Raw genomic sequence first — 21,238 nt, forward strand, 5'->3', positions numbered from 1 at the left:
TAATATAATGAACTGGATATGACCTGCCTTCTTTACTGTGGACACAACTGAAAGAAACATGAGTATTAAACAACAATGGGTCACTTAATAATACTTTAATTTAGGTTTCCCTGCTGGGTTTACCATCCTTGACAGTTCTGATGCCTCGGGTATACAGGGTGGGGAAGGAATGATATTCCACCTTGGAACATAGAGGGCAGACATTAGAAGTTCTTAAAAGGTTTTAAACTAAAATATTGAACCCCAAAGGGGACATATACTTACCGGGGACCTCTCTGTCTTCAGAACCTTTTATGTCTTTATCTAAACTGGTTAGAACATAATTTTAAACCCATTTATGGGAAATTATACTTACCAGGAATCTTCCTTACCGCTGTCATCCTTGTCGCCGCCGCCGCCGTCCTCGCCGTCTTCGTCGTCTCCGCCGCTCCTAGAAAAGAAAAAGATAAAGAATTAAATATGGGTTAGTAAGGCTATATTGCCCATGAACCCATTTAGAAGGGTAGTTTACTTACCAGACCGCCCTTACCTCCGCCGACTCCGCCTTGGCCGCCGCCTATATTAGGGCCAAGTACATCCCTATCAGGATAACCTAAAAAGAAAAAAGGAATAAAAGCAGGAAAGAGCCGTGAATGCTGCCCGTGCACCAGCAATATCTATGATATGCCAGTAAACTTGTCTTATTTCATAAACCTAACCCTAACCCTAACCCTAACCCTAACCCTAACCCTAACCCTAACCCCTAACCCCTAACCCTAACCCTAACCCTAACCCCTAACCCCTAACCCTAACCCTAACCCCTAACCCTAACCCTAACCCTAACCCTAACCCTAACCCTAAACCCTAACCCTAACCCTAACCCCCTGAAGGTAGTTTGAGGCCTAGTCAAAGAGATGCAGCCTCTCACATTTAAAGCCTGTTAGAATCTAATTAAGAAGGCATAATTTTAATGGACATGTATTGGGTGATTTAAAGAGCAGACTGTCTAGTCTCAGGAACATTTTGAATCATCTTCCTAGGCCACTCCTACACTTCAAATGACATACGCGGTGCCTCCATTCACTTAACATTGCCGACCTCGCTGAATCTGAGGGTCGATTAAAACTGTTCTGTAAGAGCTGCGTTCTGGAAACTCGGCACGCTTGTCCGGACGCACGTCGAGTTTACGCGTGCCGAATTTCAGAATCCTAGCTCGTAGGGCTCCGTCGTGACGCCCCCTCATGTTTGTTTGAGGCCTAGTCAGCCCTCAGGCCTGTGAACCTAGAATGAGGTAGTCCGTAATGCCTATATAGGGGATGCGGCTTGAGCGCCTAAAAGGGATTTAAATGTAAACGTACATGGCCCCCAAACGTGTTATGTATGTGCTGCTTTCTTGAAACTTGGCAGGTCAATTCATACTTATATCGAGTATGAGCACGCCGAATTTCAGAGCCCTAGCGCGTACGGTTAGGCCGTAGCGGCCGGTCAGCTTCGTTTGAGGCCTAGTTTTTAATGTCTCCATTGACTTAACATTGCCTATGTTAGCAAATTTAAAGGTCCACTGCGGCTCAGTGGTAAGGGCTGCGCTAATGAAACTTGGCACACTTATTCATACCAGTAAGTAGTTTATCTGTGTGAAATTTCAAGCCCCTAGCCCACACGGTTCAGCTGCAGGACCCCCTCAGGTTACCCGCCACTTTAGCGCTTAAAAGCGATTTAAAATGTATACCTACATGGCCCGCAAACTTGTCCTGTATGTGCTGCTTTCTTGAAACTTGGCACGTCAATTCATACTTGTATCTAGTATGAGCACGCCGAATTTCAGAGCCCTAGCTCGTACGGTTCGGCCGTAGCGGCCGGTCAGCTTCGTTTGAGGCCTAGTTTTTAATGTCTCCATTCGCTTGCATTGCCTAACTTGGCAAACTCTAAAGCCCACTGCGGCTGAGTGGTAAGAGCTGTGCTAATGAAACTTGGCACACTTATTCATACATGCAACTAGTTTATCTGTGTGAAATCTCAAGCCCCTAGCCCACACGGTTCAGCTGCAGGACCCCCTCAGGTTACCCGCCACATTAGCGCTTAAAAGCTAATTAAAATGTAAAACTACATGGCCCCCCAAACTTGTTCTGTATGTGCTGCTTTCTTGAAACTTGGCACGTCAATTCATACTTGTATCTAGTATGAGCACGCCGAATTTCAGAGCCCTAGCTCGTACGGTTCGGCCGTAGCGGCCGGTCAGCTTCGTTTGAGGCCTAGTTTTTAATGTCTCCATTCGCCTGCATTGCCTAACTTGGCAAATTCTAAAGCCCACTGCGGCTAAGTGGTAAGGGCTGCGCTAATGAAACTTGGCACACTTATTCATACATGAAACTAGTTTATCTGTGTGAAATTTCAAGCCCCTAGCTCACACGGTTCAGCTGCCGGACCCCCTCAGGTTACCTGCCACTTTAGCGCTTAAAAGTGATTTAAAATGTAAACCTACATGGGCCCCACACATGTTCTGTAACTGCTGCATTCTTGAAACTTGGCAAACTTGTCCGGACATACGTCCAGTTTATGCGTGCCGAATCTCAGACCCCTAGCTCGTAGGGCTCTGCTGTGATGCCCCCTCATGTTTGTTTGAGGCCTAGTCAGCCATCAGGCCTGTGAACCTAGAATGAGGTGGTCCGTAATGCCTATATATGGGATGCGATTTTAGAGTCCAATACGAGACAGTCCGTAATACCTATCTATAAGATGTGCCCCTGCCCAGCCTGCCCCTATTGGTGATAACACAGGTACTGCAGCTTGAGCAATAAAGTCCGTAATATATATATATCTCTATAGTATGATAGTCCATGATACGTATATGATCTGGCTTTACTACCCATACTGAGCATTAGGTCAGCCTGCCCCCACTGGTGAACACATAGGTACTGCAGCTTGAGCAATAAAGTCCGTAACATATATATATCTCTATACTATGATAGTCCATGATACGTATAGGATCTGGCTTTACTAGCCTGCCCCCACTGGTGAAGACAGGTACTGCAGCTTGAGCGATAAAGTCCGTAACATATATATCTCTAAAGTATGATAGTCAATGATACGTATAGGTCCTGGCTTTACTAGCCTGCCCCCACTGGTGAAGACAGGTACTACAGCTTGAGCGATAAAGTCCGTAACATATATATATCTCTATAGTATGATAGTCCATGATACGTATAGGATCTGGCTTTACTACCCATACTGAGCATTAGGTCAGCCTGCCCCCACTGGTGAAGACACAGGTACTGCAGCTTGAGCGATAAAGTCCATAACATATATATATCTCTATAGTATGATAGTCCATGATACGTTTAGGATCTGGCTTTACTACCCATACTGAGCATTAGGTCAGCCTGCCCCCACTGGTGAAGACACAGGTACTGCAGCTTGGGCATTAAAGTCTGTAATATATATATATCTCTATAGTATGATAGTCCATGATACGTATAGGATCTGGCTTTACTACCCATACTGAGCATTAGGTCAGCCTGCCCCCACTGGTGAAGACATAGGTACTGCAGCTTGAGCAATAAAGTCTGTAATATATATATATATCTCTATTGTATGATAGTCCATGATAAGTATATGATCCGGCTTTACTACCACAATTATATAATCCGGCTTTACTACCTATGTCATTGGGAACAATAGGTAAGTCTGCCCTCTGTTGGTGAAGACACAGGTACTGCAGCTTGAGCAATATAGTCCGTAATATATATATATATATCTCTATAGTATGATAGTCCATGATACGTATAGGATCTGGCTTTCCTACCCAAACTGAGCATTAGGTCGGCCTGCCCCCACTGGTGAAGACATAGGTACTGCAGCTTGAGCAATAAAGTTCGTAACATATATATATCTCTATAGTATGATAGTCCATGATACGTATAGGATCTGGCTTTACTACCCATACTGAGCATTAGGTCAGCCTGCCCCCACTGGTGAAGACATAGGTACTGCAGCTTGAGCAATAAAGTCTGTAATATATATATATCTTTATTGTATGATAGTCCATGATAAGTATATGATCCGGCTTTACTGCCACAATTATATAATCCGGCCTTACTAACTATGTCATAGGGAACAATAGGTAAGTCTGCCCTCTGTTGGTGAAGACACAGGTACTGCAGCTTGAGCAATATAGTCCGTAATATATATATATATCTCTGTAGTATGATAGTCCATGATACGTATATGATCTGGCTTTCCTACGCATAATGACCATTAGGTCAGCCTGCCCCCACTGGTGAAGACATAGGTACTGCAGCTTGAGCGATAAAGTCCGTAACATATGTATATCTCTATAGTATGATAGTCCATGATACGTATATGATCTGGCTTTCCTACGCATAATGAGCATTAGGTCAGCCTGCCCCCACTGGTGAAGACATAGGTACTGCAGCTTGAGCAATAAAGTCTGTAATATATATATATCTTTATTGTATGATAGTCCATGATAAGTATATGATCCGGCTTTACTGCCACAATTATATAATCCGGCCTTACTAACTATGTCATAGGGAACAATAGGTAAGTCTGCCCTCTGTTGGTGAAGACACAGGTACTGCAGCTTGAGCAATATAGTCCGTAATATATATATATATCTCTGTAGTATGATAGTCCATGATACGTATATGATCTGGCTTTCCTACGCATAATGAGCATTAGGTCAGCCTGCCCCCACTGGTGAAGACATAGGTACTGCAGCTTGAGCGATAAAGTCCGTAACATATGTATATCTCTATAGTATGATAGTCCATGATACGTATATGATCTGGCTTTCCTACCCAAACTGAGCATTAGGTCATCCTGCCCCCACTGGTGAAGACATAGGTACTGCAGCTTGAACAATAAAGTGCGCAATATATATCATTTATTACGGCCTCCATATGTATAACTAAATGCTAAAAAGTTAGCGACATCGAATAAAGATAATAGACAATAAAGATTAAAAACAAAAAAATAAATGCACAAATACATCTGGCTATGCCTGCATACATGCATATGTAATGTACAGACATAAAAAACACAACATACTTAAAACAGTTGATCAAAAAACACTTTTGGTCATGTAAAACGAGCTGTCACTTTTTTGACAGCTATAACACTAAGTATAATGACTACTGTGGTAGTCCACGATAAATACAGGATCCGGCCTTACTACCATACCTATATAATCCGGCTTTACTGCCTATACCATAGAGACCAATAGCTCAGTCTGCCCTCTGTTGGTGAAGACAAAGGTACTGCAGCTTGAGCAATAAAGTGCGCAATATATATCATTTATTACGGCCTCCATATGTATAACTAAATGCTAAAAAGTTAGCGACATCGAATAAAGATAATAGACAATAAAGATTAAAAACAAAAAAATAAATGCACAAATACATCTGGCTATGCCTGCATACATGCATATGTAATGTACAGACATAAAAAACACAACATACTTAAAACAGTTGATCAAAAAACACTTTTGGTCATGTAAAACGAGCTGTCACTTTTTTGACAGCTATAACACTAAGTATAATGACTACTGTGGTAGTCCACGATAAATACAGGATCCGGCCTTACTACCATACCTATATAATCCGGCTTTACTGCCTATACCATAGAGACCAATAGCTCAGTCTGCCCTCTGTTGGTGAAGACAAAGGTACTGCAGCTTGAGCAATAAAGTGCGCAATATATATTACTTATTACGGCCTCCCTATGTATAACTAAATGATAAGATGTCACTTTTTTGACAGCTATAACACTAAGTATAATGACTACTGTGGTAGTCCATGATAAGTATACAATCCGGCTTTACTACCTATGCCATAGAGACCAATAGCTCAGTCTGCCCTCTGTTGGTCAAGACAAAGGTACTGCAGCTTGAGCAATAAAGTGCAGAATATATATTACTTATTACGGCCTCCCTATGTATAACTAAATGCTAAGATGTCACTTTTTTGACAGCTATAACACTAAGTATAATGACTACTGTGGTAGTCCATGATAAATACATAATCCGGCTTTACTACCTATGCCATAGAGACCAATAGCTCAGTCTGCCCTCTGTTGGTGAAGACAAAGGTACTGCAGCTTGAGCAATAAAGTGCACAATATATATTATTTATTACGGCCTCCCTAAGCATAACTAAATGATAAAACGTTAGCTACATCGATTAAAGATAATAGACAATAAAGATTAAAAACAAAAAAGTAAATGCACAAATACATCTGGCTATGCCTGCATACATATATATGTGATGTACAGACAGAAAAAACACAATATACTTTAAAAACTTGATCAAAAAACAATTTTGGCCATGTAAAACGGGCTGTGACATTAGCCTATGTTAAGCTACTACAAACCTTATTACTGAATTATAGAAGCCGTAATATATATGTCTGAGATAGGCCTGAGATAATGAGACATAGGTAATCCGTAATACATTTTTAAAAAATAAATACTGCCACCTGCAGTACAAAAACAGTTACTACGTAATAGGAATTACGTCCTTCTAATGAATTATAGGTATCCTGGCTTTTCGAACGTATGGGATTTTCCCATTGACGAGGCCAGGTTTCCTAAATTCAGGCCATAAAACTTAATACAGGCCAGGAAAAAAACCCGTCCCATACATTTTTTTTACAAAATGCGGAAAAAATAATAGGTATTCTGGACAGGCTCCTAACCCTAACCCTAACCCTAACCCTAACCCTAACCCCTAACCCTAACCCTAACCCTAACCCCTAACCCCTAACCCTAACCCCTAACCCTAACCCTAACCCTAACCCTAACCCTAACCGTAACCCTAACCATAACCCTAACCCTAACCCTAACCCTTCCCTGGGTACACTTATGACAAAGGCCCCTGACCTTAATGACCTCCTAAGACCAGGTAACCATCTGAAAGGTACCCAGGATTCAGTGCACCTTCCCTGGGTACACTTATGACAAAGGTCCCTAACCTTAATGACCTCCTAAGACCAGGCAACCTTCTCAAAGGTACCCAGGATTCAGTGCACCTTCCCTGGGTACACTTATGACAAAGGCCCCTGACCTTAATGACCTCCTAAGACCAGGTAACCATCTGAAAGGTACCCAGGATTCAGTGCACCTTCCCTGGGTACACTTTTGACAAAGGTCCCTAACCTTAATGACCTCCTAAGACCAGGCAACCTTCTCAAAGGTACCCAGGATTCAATGCACCTTCCCTGGGTACAGTTTCACAGAGGGTCCGCTGGTTCCCGGACTTCCCTGTGACTTAGGGTTACGGTTGCAGCTGGCACTTAGGGTTATGCGTGCACCTGCTACTTAGGGTTATGCTTCCACCTGCTACTTAGGGTTATGCTTCCACCTGCTACTTAGGGTTATGCTTCCACCTGCCACTTAGGGTTATGGAAAGACAGTTGGCCCAGGCTACCCAGGGTTAGATGCACCTTCCCTGGGTACATTTATGACAAAGGGCCCCTGACCTTATGGACCTCCTAAGACCAGGTAACCATCTGAAAGGTACCCAGGATTCAGTGCACCTTCCCTTGGTACACTTATGACAAAGGTCCCTAACCTTAATGACCTCCTAAGACCAGGCAACCTTCTCAAAGGTACCCAGGATTCAGTGCACCTTCCATGGGTACACTTATGACAAAGGTCCCTAACCTTAATGACCTCCTAAGACCAGGCAACCTTCTCAAAGGTACCCAGGATTCAGTGCACCTTCCCTGGGTACAGTTTCACAGAGGGTCCGCTGGTTCCCGGACTTCCCTGTGACTTAGGGTTACGGTTGCAGCTGCTACTTAGGGTTATGCTTCCACCTGCTACTTAGGGTTATGCTTGAACCTGCTACTTAGGGTTAAGCTTCCACCTGCTACTTAGGGTTATGGAAAGACAGTTGGCCCAGGCTACCCAGGGTTAGATGCACCTTCCCTGGGTACACTTATGACAAAGGGCCCCTGACCTTATGGACCTCCTAAGACCAGGTAACCATCTGAAACGTACCCAGGATTCAGTGCACCTTCCCTGGGTACACTTATGACAAAGGTCCCTAACCTTAATGACCTCCTAAGACCAGGTAACCATCTGAAAGGTACCCATGATTCAGTGCACCTTCCATGGGTACACTTATGACAAAGGTCCCTAACCTTAATGACCTCCTAAGACCAGGCAACCTTCTCAAAGGTACCCAGGATTCAGTGCACCTTCCCTGGGTACACTTATGACAAAGGCCCCTGACCTTAATGACCTCCTAAGACCAGGCAACCATCTGAAACGTACCCAGGATTCAGTGCACCTTCCCTGGGTACACTTATGACAAAGGTCCCTAACCTTAATGACCTCCTAAGACCAGGTAACCATCTGAAAGGTACCCATGATTCAGTGCACCTTCCATGGGTACACTTATGACAAAGGTCCCTAACCTTAATGACCTCCTAAGACCAGGCAACCTTCTCAAAGGTACCCAGGATTCAGTGCACCTTCCCTGGGTACACTTATGACAAAGGCCCCTGACCTTAATGACCTCCTAAGACCAGGTAACCATCTGAAAGGTACCCAGGATTCAGTGCACCTTCCCTGGGTACACTTTTGACAAAGGTCCCTAACCTTAATGACCTCCTAAGACCAGGCAACCTTCTCAAAGGTACCCAGGATTCAATGCACCTTCCCTGGGTACAGTTTCACAGAGGGTCCGCTGGTTCCCGGACTTCCCTGTGACTTAGGGTTACGGTTGCAGCTGCTACTTAGGGTTATGCTTCCACCTGCTACTTAGGGTTATGCTTGCACCTGCTACTTAGGGTTAAGCTTCCACCTGCTACTTAGGGTTATGGAAAGACAGTTGGCCCAGGCTACCCAGGGTTAGATGCACCTTCCCTGGGTACACTTATGACAAAGGGCCCCTGACCTTATGGACCTCCTAAGACCAGGTAACCATCTGAAACGTACCCAGGATTCAGTGCACCTTCCCTGGGTACACTTATGACAAAGGTCCCTAACCTTAATGACCTCCTAAGACCAGGTAACCATCTGAAAGGTACCGAGGATTCAGTGCACCTTCCATGGGTACACTTATGACAAAGGTCCCTAACCTTAATGACCTCCTAAGACCAGGCAACCTTCTCAAAGGTACCCAGGATTCAGTGCACCTTCCCTGGGTACACTTATGACAAAGGCCCCTGACCTTAATGACCTCCTAAGACCAGGTAACCATCTGAAAGGTACCCAGGATTCAATGCACCTTCCCTGGGTACAGTTTCACAGAGGGTCCGCTGGTTCCCGGACTTCCCTGTGACTTAGGGTTATGGTTGCAGCTGGCACTTAGGGTTATGCGTGCACCTGCTACTTAGGGTTATGCTTCCACCTGCTACTTAGGGTTATGCTTCCACCTGCTACTTAGGGTTATGCTTCCACCTGCTACTTAGGGTTATGGAAAGACAGTTGGCCCAGGCTACCCAGGGTTAGATGCACCTTCCCTGGGTACACTTATGACAAAGGGCCCCTGACCTTATGGACCTCCTAAGACCAGGTAACCATCTGAAAGGTACCCAGGATTCAGTGCACCTTCCCTGGGTACACTTATGACAAAGGTCCCTAACCTTAATGACCTCCTAAGACCAGGTAACCATCTGAAAGGTACCCAGGATTCAGTGCACCTTCCCTGGGTACACTTTTGACAAAGGTCCCTAACCTTAATGACCTCCTAAGACCAGGCAACCTTCTCAAAGGTACCCAGGATTCAATGCACCTTCCCTGGGTACAGTTTCACAGAGGGTCCGCTGGTTCCCGGACTTCCCTGTGACTTAGGGTTACGGTTGCAGCTGCTACTTAGGGTTATGCTTCCACCTGCTACTTAGGGTTATGCTTCCACCTGCTACTTAGGGTTATGCTTCCACCTGCTACTTAGGGTTATGCTTCCACCTGCTACTTAGGGTTATGCTTCCACCTGCCACTTAGGGTTATGCTTGCACCTGCTACGTAGGGTTATGGAAAGACAGTTGGCCCAGGCTACCCAGGGTTAGATGCACCTTCCCTGGGTACACTTATGACAAAGGGCCCCTGACCTTATGGACCTCCTAAGACCAGGTAACCATCTGAAAGGTACCCAGGATTCAGTGCACCTTCCCTGGGTACACTTATGACAAAGGTCCCTAACCTTAATGACCTCCTAAGACCAGGCAACCTTCTCAAAGGTACCCAGGATTCAGTGCACCTTCCCTGGGTACACTTATGACAAAGGCCCCTGACCTTAATGACCTCCTAAGACCAGGTAACCATCTGAAAGGTACCCAGGATTCAGTGCACCTTCCCTGGGTACACTTTTGACAAAGGTCCCTAACCTTAATGACCTCCTAAGACCAGGCAACCTTCTCAAAGGTACCCAGGATTCAATGCACCTTCCCTGGGTACAGTTTCACAGAGGGTCCGCTGGTTCCCGGACTTCCCTGTGACTTAGGGTTACGGTTGCAGCTGGCACTTAGGGTTATGCGTGCACCTGCTACTTAGGGTTATGCTTCCACCTGCTACTTAGGGTTATGCTTCCACCTGCTACTTAGGGTTATGCTTCCACCTGCTACTTAGGGTTATGCTTCCACCTGCCACTTAGGGTTATGGAAAGACAGTTGGCCCAGGCTACCCAGGGTTAGATGCACCTTCCCTGGGTACATTTATGACAAAGGGCCCCTGACCTTATGGACCTCCTAAGACCAGGTAACCATCTGAAAGGTACCCAGGATTCAGTGCACCTTCCCTTGGTACACTTATGACAAAGGTCCCTAACCTTAATGACCTCCTAAGACCAGGCAACCTTCTCAAAGGTACCCAGGATTCAGTGCACCTTCCATGGGTACACTTATGACAAAGGTCCCTAACCTTAATGACCTCCTAAGACCAGGCAACCTTCTCAAAGGTACCCAGGATTCAGTGCACCTTCCCTGGGTACAGTTTCACAGAGGGTCCGCTGGTTCCCGGACTTCCCTGTGACTTAGGGTTACGGTTGCAGCTGCTACTTAGGGTTATGCTTCCACCTGCTACTTAGGGTTATGCTTGAACCTGCTACTTAGGGTTAAGCTTCCACCTGCTACTTAGGGTTATGGAAAGACAGTTGGCCCAGGCTACCCAGGGTTAGATGCACCTTCCCTGGGTACACTTATGACAAAGGGCCCCTGACCTTATGGACCTCCTAAGACCAGGTAACCATCTGAAACGTACCCAGGATTCAGTGCACCTTCCCTGGGTACACTTATGACAAAGGTCCCTAACCTTAATGACCTCCTAAGACCAGGTAACCATCTGAAAGGTACCCATGATTCAGTGCACCTTCCATGGGTACACTTATGACAAAGGTCCCTAACCTTAATGACCTCCTAAGACCAGGCAACCTTCTCAAAGGTACCCAGGATTCAGTGCACCTTCCCTGGGTACACTTATGACAAAGGCCCCTGACCTTAATGACCTCCTAAGACCAGGTAACCATCTGAAAGGTACCCAGGATTCAGTGCACCTTCCCTGGGTACACTTATGACAAAGGTCCCTAACCTTAATGACCTCCTAAGACCAGGTAACCATCTGAAAGGTACCCAGGATTCAATGCACCTTCCCTGGGTACAGTTTCACAGAGGGTCCGCTGGTTCCCGGACTTCCCTGTGACTTAGGGTTATGGTTGCAGCTGGCACTTAGGGTTATGCGTGCACCTGCTACTTAGGGTTATGCTTCCACCTGCTACTTAGGGTTATGCTTCCACCTGCTACTTAGGGTTATGCTTCCACCTGTTACTTAGGGTTAAGCTTCCACCTGCTACTTAGGGTTATGGAAAGACAGTTGCCCCAGGCTACCCAGGGTTAGATGCACCTTCCCTGGGTACACTTATGACAAAGGGCCCCTGACCTTATGGACCTCCTAAGACCAGGCAACCATCTGAAACGTACCCAGGATTCAGTGCACCTTCCCTGGGTACACTTATGACAAAGGTCCCTAACCTTAATGACCTCCTAAGACCAGGTAACCATCTGAAAGGTACCCATGATTCAGTGCACCTTCCATGGGTACACTTATGACAAAGGTCCCTAACCTTAATGACCTCCTAAGACCAGGCAACCTTCTCAAAGGTACCCAGGATTCAGTGCACCTTCCCTGGGTACAGTTTCACAGAGGGTCCGCTGGTTCCCGGACTTCCCTGTGACTTAGGGTTACGGTTGCAGCTGCTACTTAGGGTTATGCTTCCACCTGCTACTTAGGGTTATGCTTGAACCTGCTATTTAGGGTTAAGCTTCCACCTGCTACTTAGGGTTATGGAAAGACAGTTGGCCCAGGCTACCCAGGGTTAGATGCACCTTCCCTGGGTACACTTATGACAAAGGCCCCTGACCTTAATGACCTCCTAAGACCAGGTAACCATCTGAAAGGTACCCAGGATTCAGTGCACCTTCCCTGGGTACACTTTTGACAAAGGTCCCTAACCTTAATGACCTCCTAAGACCAGGCAACCTTCTCAAAGGTACCCAGGATTCAATGCACCTTCCCTGGGTACAGTTTCACAGAGGGTCCGCTGGTTCCCGGACTTCCCTGTGACTTAGGGTTACGGTTGCAGCTGCTACTTAGGGTTATGCTTCCACCTGCTACTTAGGGTTATGCTTGCACCTGCTACTTAGGGTTAAGCTTCCACCTGCTACTTAGGGTTATGGAAAGACAGTTGGCCCAGGCTACCCAGGGTTAGATGCACCTTCCCTGGGTACACTTATGACAAAGGGCCCCTGACCTTATGGACCTCCTAAGACCAGGTAACCATCTGAAACGTACCCAGGATTCAGTGCACCTTCCCTGGGTACACTTATGACAAAGGTCCCTAACCTTAATGACCTCCTAAGACCAGGTAACCATCTGAAAGGTACCGAGGATTCAGTGCACCTTCCATGGGTACACTTATGACAAAGGTCCCTAACCTTAATGACCTCCTAAGACCAGGCAACCTTCTCAAAGGTACCCAGGATTCAGTGCACCTTCCCTGGGTACACTTATGACAAAGGCCCCTGACCTTAATGACCTCCTAAGACCAGGTAACCATCTGAAAGGTACCCAGGATTCAATGCACCTTCCCTGGGTACAGTTTCACAGAGGGTCCGCTGGTTCCCGGACTTCCCTGTGACTTAGGGTTATGGTTGCAGCTGGCACTTAGGGTTATGCGTGCACCTGCTACTTAGGGTTATGCTTCCACCTGCTACTTAGGGTTATGCTTCCACCTGCTACTTAGGGTTATGCTTCCACCTGCTACTTAGGGTTATGCTTCCACCTGCTACTTAGGGTTATGCTTCCACCTGCCACTTAGGGTTATGCTTCCACCTGCCACTTAGGGTTATGCTTGCACCTGCTACGTAGGGTTATGGAAAGACAGTTGGCCCAGGCTACCCAGGGTTAGATGCACCTTCCCTGGGTACACTTATGACAAAGGGCCCCTGACCTTATGGACCTCCTAAGACCAGGTAACCATCTGAAAGGTACCCAGGATTCAGTGCACCTTCCCTGGGTACACTTATGACAAAGGTCCCTAACCTTAATGACCTCCTAAGACCAGGCAACCTTCTCAAAGGTACCCAGGATTCAGTGCACCTTCCCTGGGTACACTTATGACAAAGGCCCCTGACCTTAATGACCTCCTAAGACCAGGTAACCATCTGAAAGGTACCCAGGATTCAGTGCACCTTCCCTGGGTACACTTTTGACAAAGGTCCCTAACCTTAATGACCTCCTAAGACCAGGCAACCTTCTCAAAGGTACCCAGGATTCAATGCACCTTCCCTGGGTACAGTTTCACAGAGGGTCCGCTGGTTCCCGGACTTCCCTGTGACTTAGGGTTACGGTTGCAGCTGGCACTTAGGGTTATGCGTGCACCTGCTACTTAGGGTTATGCTTCCACCTGCTACTTAGGGTTATGCTTCCACCTGCTACTTAGGGTTATGCTTCCACCTGCTACTTAGGGTTATGCTTCCACCTGCCACTTAGGGTTATGGAAAGACAGTTGGCCCAGGCTACCCAGGGTTAGATGCACCTTCCCTGGGTACATTTATGACAAAGGGCCCCTGACCTTATGGACCTCCTAAGACCAGGTAACCATCTGAAAGGTACCCAGGATTCAGTGCACCTTCCCTTGGTACACTTATGACAAAGGTCCCTAACCTTAATGACCTCCTAAGACCAGGCAACCTTCTCAAAGGTACCCAGGATTCAGTGCACCTTCCATGGGTACACTTATGACAAAGGTCCCTAACCTTAATGACCTCCTAAGACCAGGCAACCTTCTCAAAGGTACCCAGGATTCAGTGCACCTTCCCTGGGTACAGTTTCACAGAGGGTCCGCTGGTTCCCGGACTTCCCTGTGACTTAGGGTTACGGTTGCAGCTGCTACTTAGGGTTATGCTTCCACCTGCTACTTAGGGTTATGCTTGAACCTGCTACTTAGGGTTAAGCTTCCACCTGCTACTTAGGGTTATGGAAAGACAGTTGGCCCAGGCTACCCAGGGTTAGATGCACCTTCCCTGGGTACACTTATGACAAAGGGCCCCTGACCTTATGGACCTCCTAAGACCAGGTAACCATCTGAAACGTACCCAGGATTCAGTGCACCTTCCCTGGGTACACTTATGACAAAGGTCCCTAACCTTAATGACCTCCTAAGACCAGGTAACCATCTGAAAGGTACCCATGATTCAGTGCACCTTCCATGGGTACACTTATGACAAAGGTCCCTAACCTTAATGACCTCCTAAGACCAGGCAACCTTCTCAAAGGTACCCAGGATTCAGTGCACCTTCCCTGGGTACACTTATGACAAAGGCCCCTGACCTTAATGACCTCCTAAGACCAGGTAACCATCTGAAAGGTACCCAGGATTCAGTGCACCTTCCCTGGGTACACTTATGACAAAGGTCCCTAACCTTAATGACCTCCTAAGACCAGGTAACCATCTGAAAGGTACCCAGGATTCAATGCACCTTCCCTGGGTACAGTTTCACAGAGGGTCCGCTGGTTCCCGGACTTCCCTGTGACTTAGGGTTATGGTTGCAGCTGGCACTTAGGGTTATGCGTGCACCTGCTACTTAGGGTTATGCTTCCACCTGCTACTTAGGGTTATGCTTCCACCTGCTACTTAGGGTTATGCTTCCACCTGTTACTTAGGGTTAAGCTTCCACCTGCTACTTAGGGTTATGGAAAGACAGTTGCCCCAGGCTACCCAGGGTTAGATGCACCTTCCCTGGGTACACTTATGACAAAGGGCCCCTGACCTTATGGACCTCCTAAGACCAGGCAACCTTCTCAAAGGTACCCAGCATTAAGTGCACCTTCCCCGGCTACGCTTTGGACAAAGGGCCGCTGACCTTAAGGCCCCAGGAGGATGAGCCCTCCGGGGCCAAGACAGTCGGCCCAGGACGGGCCTTCCGGGCCCCAGGACCCTGATCTCCATGGGAGCCTTGTGGCCCGAGACTTCAGCCCCCTCCCGACTGCTGTCACCGGCGACCACCCACCCCCCTGAGGTTTACCCCCTTTAAGCTCCGCAAGATGGAACTCCGGCCATCTGGTCAACCATTTGCAACTTTGGCCATCTGGTCAACCTTTTGCAACTTTGGCCATCTGGTCAACCTTTTGTAAGATATAGAGAGTTGACCAGATATCCCTATTTAACTTACTGCGACTTCAGCCATCTGGTCAACTATTATAAATAAGGCTGTCATATTCGGTGCACCTTCCCTGGGTAGATATGCAGACAGGGACCAGTGGTGGAGTTACTTATCACACATATCATTCCCGGATTGATGTCTAGCAATCTTGGATATTTTGGATGTCCACAGTACCTCCGCGGAAGTGTACACAGGATTCGGTGCACCTTCCCTAGGTAGACATGCAGGCAGGGCAGGGCCCGAGGTAAAGGGCCCTCGGGGGCCATTGACTAACTGTCCGACAAAGCATCGTTTAATATCAGATAACAATAGAAAACCAAGAAAGCGTTGTTTAATATTAGAAAACACTAAAGACCATGAAAGCATTATTTAATATCAGGAAACATCCATCTTCTCCATCACCCATGGAAAAACAAAAATTAAAGCACCACAGTTAATATTTTAAGCCTCAGTTGGGGAATGGACGGTGTGTGAGCAAGCGGGTGGATGCACCGATGGACCCGAATTGGCCAGTGCCTTCCTGTGGCCCTGGGACGCTGGGGTCACAGGCCCTGGGGTTTCTAACCACAATTCATAACCCTAACCTAAACCCTAACCATAACCCGAAACGGAAATACTGAGCCCTTGGTGGGGAAATATCCTGAAACAAGAATAAAAAGGCTGATAATTACCTGCCTGCGTCACTGCTCCTCCATCTGCTCCTCCGGTCCACTTACCTGATGTCTTGGACTCTCCTGCATCCTTCTTCTCCATCACCCCTGGAAAAACAAATATAAAAAGGACCACAGTTAATATTTTAAACCACAGTTGGGGAATGGACGGTGTGCGCGCAAGCAGGTGGATGCACCGATGGACCCGAATTGGCCAGTGCCTTCCTGTGGCCCTGGGACGCTGGGGTCACAGGCCCTGGGGTCTCTAACCACAATTCATAACCCTAACCTAAACCCTAACCATAACCCAAAATGGAAATACTGAGCCCTTGGTGGGGAAATAACCTGAAACAAGAATAAAAAGGCTGATAATTACCTGTCTACGTCGCCGCTCCTCCATCTGCTCCTCCGGTCCACTTACCTGATGTCTTGCACTCTCCTACATCCATCTTCTCCATCACCCATGGAAAAACAAAAATTAAAGCACCACAGTTAATATTTTAAGCCCCAGTTGGGGAATGGACGGTGTGTGCGCAAGCGGGTGGATGCACCGATGGACCCGAATTGGCCAGTGCATTCATGTGGCCCTGGGACGCTGGGGTCACAGGCCCTGGGGTTTCTAACCACAATTCATAACCCTAACCTAAACCCTAACCTAAACCTTAACCATAACCCGAAACGGAAATACTGAGCCCTTGGTGGGGAAATAACCTGAAACAAGAATAAAAAGGCTGATAATTACCTGTCTACGTCGCCGCTCCTCCATCTGCTCCTCCGGTCCACTTACCTGATGTCTTGCACTCTCCTACATCCATCTTCTCCATCACCCATGGAAAAACAAAAATGAAAGCACCACAGTTAATATTTTAAGCCTCAGTTGGGGAATGGACGGTGTGTGCGCAAGCGGGTGGATGCACCGATGGACCCGAATTGGCCAGTGCATTCATGTGGCCCTGGGACGCTGGGGTCACAGGCCCTGGGGTTTCTAACCACAATTCATAACCCTAACCTAAACCCTAACCTAAACCTTAACCATAACCCGAAACAGAAATACTGAGCCCTTGGTGGGGAAATAACCTGAAACAAGAATAAAAAGGCTGATATTTACCTGTCTACGTCGCCGCTCCTCCATCTGCTCCTCCGGTCCACTTACCTGATGTCTTGCACTCTCCTACATCCATCTTCTCCATCACCCATGGAAAAACAAAAATTAAAGCACCACAGTTAATATTTTAAGCCCCAGTTGGGGAATGGACGGTGTGTGCGCAAGCGGGTGGATGCACCGATGGACCCGAATTGGCCAGTGCATTCATGTGGCCCTGGGACGCTGGGGTCACAGGCCCTGGGGTTTCTAACCACAATTCATAACCCTAACCTAAACCCTAACCTAAACCTTAACCATAACCCGAAACGGAAATACTGAGCCCTTGGTGGGGAAATAACCTGAAACAAGAATAAAAAGGCTGATAATTACCCGTCTACGTCACCGCTCCTCCATCTGCTCCTCCGGTCCACTTACCTGATGTCTTGCACTCTCCTACATCCATCTTCTCCATCACCCATGGAAAAACAAAAATTAAAGCACCACAGTTAATATTTTAAGCCCCAGTTGGGGAATGGACGGTGTGTGCACAAGCGGGTGGATGCACCGATGGACCCGAATTGGCCAGTGCATACATGTGGCCCTGGGACGCTGGGGTCACAGGCCCTGGGGTCTCTAACCACAATTCATAACCCTAACCTAAACCCTAACCATAACCCGAAACGGAAATACTGAGCCCTTGGTGGGGAAATAACCTGAAACAAGAATAAAAAGGCTGATAAATACCTGTCTACGTCGCCACTCCTCCATCTGCTCCTCTGGTCCACTTACCTGATGTCTTGCACTCTCCTACATCCATCTTCTCCATCACCCATGGAAAAACAAAAATTAAAGCACCACAGTTAATATTTTAAGCCCCAGTTGGGGAATGGACGGTGTGTGCGCAAGCGGGTGGATGCACCGATGGACCCGAATTGGCCAGTGCATTCATGTGGCCCTGGGACGCTGGGGTCACAGGCCCTGGGGTTTCAAACAACAATTCATAACCCTAACCTAAACCCTAACCATAACCCGAAACGGAAATACTGAGCCCTTGGTGGGGAAATAACCTGAAACAAGAATAAAAAGGCTGATATTTACCTGTCTACGTTGCCGCTCCTCCATCTGCTCCTCCGGTCCACTTACCTGATGTCTTGCACTGTCCTACATCCATCTTCTCCATCACACATGGAAAAACAAAAATTAAAGCACCACAGTTAATATTTTAAGCCCCAGTTGGGGAATGGACGGTGTGTGCGCAAGCGGGTGGATGCACCGATGGACCAGAATTGGCCAGTGCATTCATGTGGCCCTGGGACGCTGGGGTCACAGGCCCTGGGGTTTCTAACCACAATTCATAACCCTAACCTAAACCCTAACCTAAACCTTAACCATAACCCGAAACGGAAATACTGAGCCCTTGGTGGGGAAATAACCTGAAACAAGAATAAAAAGGCTGATAATTACCTGTCTACGTCGCCGCTCCTCCATCTGCTCCTCCGGTCCACTTACCTGATGTCTTGCACTCGCCTACATCCATCTTCTCCATCACCCATGGAAAAACAAAAATTAAAGCACCACAGTTAATATTTTAAGCCCCAGTTGGGGAATGAACAGCGTGCGCGCAAGCGGGTGGATGCACCGATGGACCCGAATTGGCCAGTGCATTCATGTGGCCCTGGGACGCTGGGGTAACAGGCCCTGGGGGTTTCTAACCACAATTCATAACCCTAACCTAAACCCTAACCTAAACCTTAACCATAACCCGAAACGGAAATACTGAGTCCTTGGTGGGGAAATAACCTGAAACAAGAATAAAAAGGCTGATAATTACCTGTCTACGTCGCCGCTCCTCCATCTGCTCCTCCGGTCCACTTACCTGATGTCTTGCACTCTCCTACATCCATCTTCTCCATCACCCATGGAAAAACAAAAATTAAAGCACCACAGTTAATATTTTAAGCCCCAGTTGGGGAATGGACGGTGTGTGCGCAAGCGGGTGGATGCACCGATGGACCCGAATTGGCCAGTGCATTCATGTGGCCCTGGGACGCTGGGGTCACAGGCCCTGGGGTTTCTAACCACAATTCATAACCCTAACCTAAACCCTAACCTAAACCTTAACCATAACCCGAAACGGAAATACTGAGCCCTTGGTGGGGAAATAACCTGAAACAAGAATAAAAAGGCTGATAATTACCCGTCTACGTCGCCGCTCCTCCATCTGCTCCTCCGGTCCACTTACCTGATGTCTTGCACTCTCCTACATCCATCTTCTCCATCACCCATGGAAAAACAAAAATTAAAGCACCACAGTTAATATTTTAAGCCCCAGTTGGGGAATGGACGGTGTGTGCACAAGCGGGTGGATGCACCGATGGACCCGAATTGGCCAGTGCATACATGTGGCCCTGGGACGCTGGGGTCACAGGCCCTGGGGTCTCTAACCACAATTCATAACCCTAACCTAAACCCTAACCATAACCCGAAACGGAAATACTGAGCCCTTGGTGGGGAAATAACCTGAAACAAGAATAAAAAGGCTGATAAATACCTGTCTACGTCGCCACTCCTCCATCTGCTCCTCTGGTCCACTTACCTGATGTCTTGCACTCTCCTACATCCATCTTCTCCATCACCCATGGAAAAACAAAAATTAAAGCACCACAGTTAATATTTTAAGCCCCAGTTGGGGAATGGACGGTGTGTGCGCAAGCGGGTGGATGCACCGATGGACCCGAATTGGCCAGTGCATTCATGTGGCCCTGGGACGCTGGGGTCACAGGCCCTGGGGTTTCAAACAACAATTCATAACCCTAACCTAAACCCTAACCATAACCCGAAACGGAAATACTGAGCCCTTGGTGGGGAAATAACCTGAAACAAGAATAAAAAGGCTGATAATTACCTGTCTACGTCGCCGCTCCTCCATCTGCTCCTCCGGTCCACTTACCTGATGTCTTGCACTCTCCTACATCCATCTTCTCCATAACACATGGAAAAACAAAAATTAAAGCACCACAGTTAATATTTTAAGCCCCAGTTGGGGAATGGACGGTGTGTGCGCAAGCGGGTGGATGCACCGATGGACCCGAATTGGCCAGTGCATTCATGTGGCCCTGGGACGCTGGGGTCACAGGCCCTGGGGTTTCTAACCACAATTCATAACCCTAACCTAAACCCTAACCTAAACCTTAACCATAACCCGAAACAGAAATACTGAGCCCTTGGTGGGGAAATAACCTGAAACAAGAATAAAAAGGCTGATATTTACCTGTCTACGTTGCCGCTCCTCCATCTGCTCCTCCGGTCCACTTACCTGATGTCTTGCACTGTCCTACATCCATCTTCTCCATCACACATGGAAAAACAAAAATTAAAGCACCACAGTTAATATTTTAAGCCCCAGTTGGGGAATGGACGGTGTGTGCGCAAGCGGGTGGATGCACCGATGGACCAGAATTGGCCAGTGCATTCATGTGGCCCTGGGACGCTGGGGTCACAGGCCCTGGGGTTTCTAACCACAATTCATAACCCTAACCTAAACCCTAACCTAAACCTTAACCATAACCCGAAACGGAAATACTGAGCCCTTGGTGGGGAAATAACCTGAAACAAGAATAAAAAGGCTGATAATTACCTGTCTACGTCGCCGCTCCTCCATCTGCTCCTCCGGTCCACTTACCTGATGTCTTGCACTCGCCTACATCCATCTTCTCCATCACCCATGGAAAAACAAAAATTAAAGCACCACAGTTAATATTTTAAGCCCCAGTTGGGGAATGAACAGCGTGCGCGCAAGCGGGTGGATGCACCGATGGACCCGAATTGGCCAGTGCATTCATGT

The 21,238-nt window shown here is 47.3% G+C and overlaps 1 pseudogene; it reads right to left on the bottom strand.

Annotated features, from left to right (window-relative positions):
* Nucleotides 1-355: 355 nt before the first annotated feature.
* Nucleotides 356-21,238, bottom strand: part of LOC111852823 (zinc finger protein basonuclin-2 pseudogene) — a 30,742-nt pseudogene continuing 9,859 nt past the window's right edge.

The sequence above is a fragment of the Paramormyrops kingsleyae genome, chromosome 3 (genome assembly GCF_048594095.1).
Source record: "Paramormyrops kingsleyae isolate MSU_618 chromosome 3, PKINGS_0.4, whole genome shotgun sequence".
Lineage (NCBI taxonomy): Eukaryota > Metazoa > Chordata > Actinopteri > Osteoglossiformes > Mormyridae > Paramormyrops > Paramormyrops kingsleyae.